Source organism: Hordeum vulgare, chromosome 6H (genome assembly GCF_904849725.1).
Source record: "Hordeum vulgare subsp. vulgare chromosome 6H, MorexV3_pseudomolecules_assembly, whole genome shotgun sequence".
Taxonomy (NCBI): domain Eukaryota; kingdom Viridiplantae; phylum Streptophyta; class Magnoliopsida; order Poales; family Poaceae; genus Hordeum; species Hordeum vulgare.
Window position 1 is genome coordinate 77,672,436 of NC_058523.1, and position 2,722 is coordinate 77,675,157.

The 2,722-nt window shown below is 40.6% G+C and overlaps 1 long non-coding RNA gene across 1 annotated transcript; it reads right to left on the reverse strand.

The window, feature by feature from the left end:
• Positions 1–1,591: 1,591 nt before the first annotated feature.
• Positions 1,592–2,505, reverse strand: LOC123406405. The gene is made up of 3 exons (XR_006612113.1): positions 2,444–2,505; positions 2,257–2,347; positions 1,592–1,680 (listed from the first exon to the last, which is right to left on the reverse strand). It is a non-coding gene; the product is annotated as an uncharacterized LOC123406405 (long non-coding RNA).
• Positions 2,506–2,722: the final 217 nt, after the last annotated feature.

The following is a 2,722-nucleotide window of genomic DNA, read 5'->3' on the forward strand; positions in this document are numbered from 1 at the left end:
AAAAGACTGTCAACCGGTCTAGAAAGAATTGGTCTAAGAAGCTCGATGATGCAACGTGGGCTTATAGGACTGCCTATAAGAATCCCATGGGCATGTCTCCGTACAAAATGGTGTATGGCAAAGCATGTCATTTACCTCTTGAGCTAGAGCATAAAGCTTATTGGGCAATCAAAGAGCTCAACTTTGATTTCAAACTTGCCGGTGAGAAGAGGTTATTTGACATTAGCTCGCTTGATGAATGGAGAACTCAGGCATATGAGAATGCTATGCTGTTCAAAGAAAAGGTTAAGAGGTGGGATGATAAGAGGATACAAAAGCATGAGTTCAATGTAGGTGATTATGTCTTGCTATATAAATCTCGTTTAAGATTCCTTGCAGGCAAGCTTCTCTCTAAATGGGAAGATCCCTATGTTGTTAAGGAAGTATATCATTTCGGTGCTATCAAGATCAACAACACGGAAGGTAATTGTCCGAGAGTTGTAAATGGGCAGAGAATCACGCATTACATCTCAGGTACTCCCATAAATGTTGAAAGCAATACTATCAATACCATAACACCGGAAGAATACCTAAGGGATATTTATCAGCCTGTTTCAGACTCCGAAAACAAAGAGGTAAATGATTCGATAAGAAAACAGAATCAAAAACTTCTCCAGTAGGAAATTTTCTCCGTTTTGGAATATTTGAAAAAATACAAAAATTGGAAGTAGTCCGGAAAGTGCGCGAGGAGGCGACAAGCCTGCACGGCGCGGGCCCACCCCCTGGCCGCGCTGGGAGGGCTTGTGGCCACCTCATGCACCTCCCGGACTCCATTTTCGTGCGGGGTACTCCTTCTCACTAGTAGGAAAAGGCCTGCTAATGGCACACCTATTTTGGCTACTAATGGCGCACTATAGGTGCGCCACTAGCATCATGCCATTAGATTTTTTTACTAATAGCGCACCACAAGTGCGCCATTAGTATCTGGTATCCTAATGGCGCACCAGGCAGTGCGCCATTAGTATTGCTCACGGGGCGCCATTAGTATCTGGTATACTAATGGCGCACCAAGAAGTGCGCCATTAGTATAGCTCCTGGTGCGCCATTAGTATCTGGTATACTAATGGAGCACCTCGTGGTGTGCCATTAGTATAGCTTATGGTGCGCCATTAGTATGCCTCCGAGGGCCATATTTACCCATGTGCTCTGGCTTACTAATGGCGCACTAGTTGACGATGCGCCACTACTGTGCTTTTGAAGTGCGCCACTAAAGTGTTGAGTGGTGCGCCACTAGTATGAATATTAGGTATTTATTTTATTTTTTATGATATTTGCACAGATTACAAAACATATTATTGCACAGAATATAGAGAGCACAACATATAAACAACAGATTTCTTGAATACAATAGAAGATTAGTCTCCGAATACAATTCATCATATTAGTCTTCGAATTTAAAATACCGAGCAAAGTTAGAGCATTACAAGTCTCGAGACCGCGAGTAGCGAGTTTGTCTTCACATTACAAGTCGATATCGATCATCTAAACTACCACATAGAAGAGAGCTGCGGTCATCACGAGAAAGACATGAAAGATTATCTAAAGTACAACATCATCGACACCAAGCTTGTTACTAAAGCCGTGCCTGGAGAATCACATTCGCGTCCTTTGCCTGCTACCCCTGTCCTCGTCTTCTTCCACCTGTTGCGGAAAGGTGAGGACAAAATTATGCTCTAGCAGGAATTTGTGCTAGTTCAAATTAGTGTACGGCACGATGAAATCACTTGGAAAGAAAAACTAACATTGTGAAACAAATGCATATTTTGGGAGAACTCCAATAAAGAAATCATCCAAAGAGCTTTCATAAAGAGAAAAACATAATTACTGATCCCCCCAGGCCACTACTACTTTATGTGTTGGACATCAAATCGTACATGAAAACTGACAAGACAGTAAGATGTGTTCAATTTTATCAATGTTTATAGGTGACATGGTGTATGATCCCCCTAGGCCACTACTGCAATCATTTTGTATTTTGTATGGAGGTCAGATTTGCAGTTGGGACTACTATGCAAAATAACCATTTTGTCCAAATAAATATTTCTGCACCGCATACTTAATTAAACAAGTCAGAATGGAATTTCAAGGCCCATAATTCAGAAAAAGTAAAGTTTCTTTACATTATCTAGTGAACACAGAAATGAGAAGTATCTTCGCAAATCAGAGCACTCTATAACATGCAAAATTAAAATCAGTAGAAACAAGGGAAATGTTTACCATCTTCATCACCAAAGCCTTCAAAATCTTCCGTATCATCCATGTCACCCATCTCGATATCATCACCTTCAACATACTCTATCTCGCCTTCCTGTATTGGCAAGTGAATCCACAATATATGGGAAAGATGGTGAGCAGTGAGAACATAACAAAATTAGCTTGATTCTCAGAGTCGGTACCGTCTTACTTCTTCCTCTTGTATCTCAGGAGCAAACTCATCTTTTTCCATGTCAAGGATAGTATCAAACTGATCCACATCCGAAAGCACAAGATGGGGTAGGAACTGAGAGTACTTGAGAAATAAAGAACCATTTTTATATGTAAGTGTAAATATACACGGTGTAGGAGGAACATATTACAAAACTGTAATAACAAAGCAAACTAGATCTATATAGGTCTGGTACAATCCCTCGTTTCATGCACTCTGGCTCAATGAAGTAATTGACATAAAACATTTCATAACTAC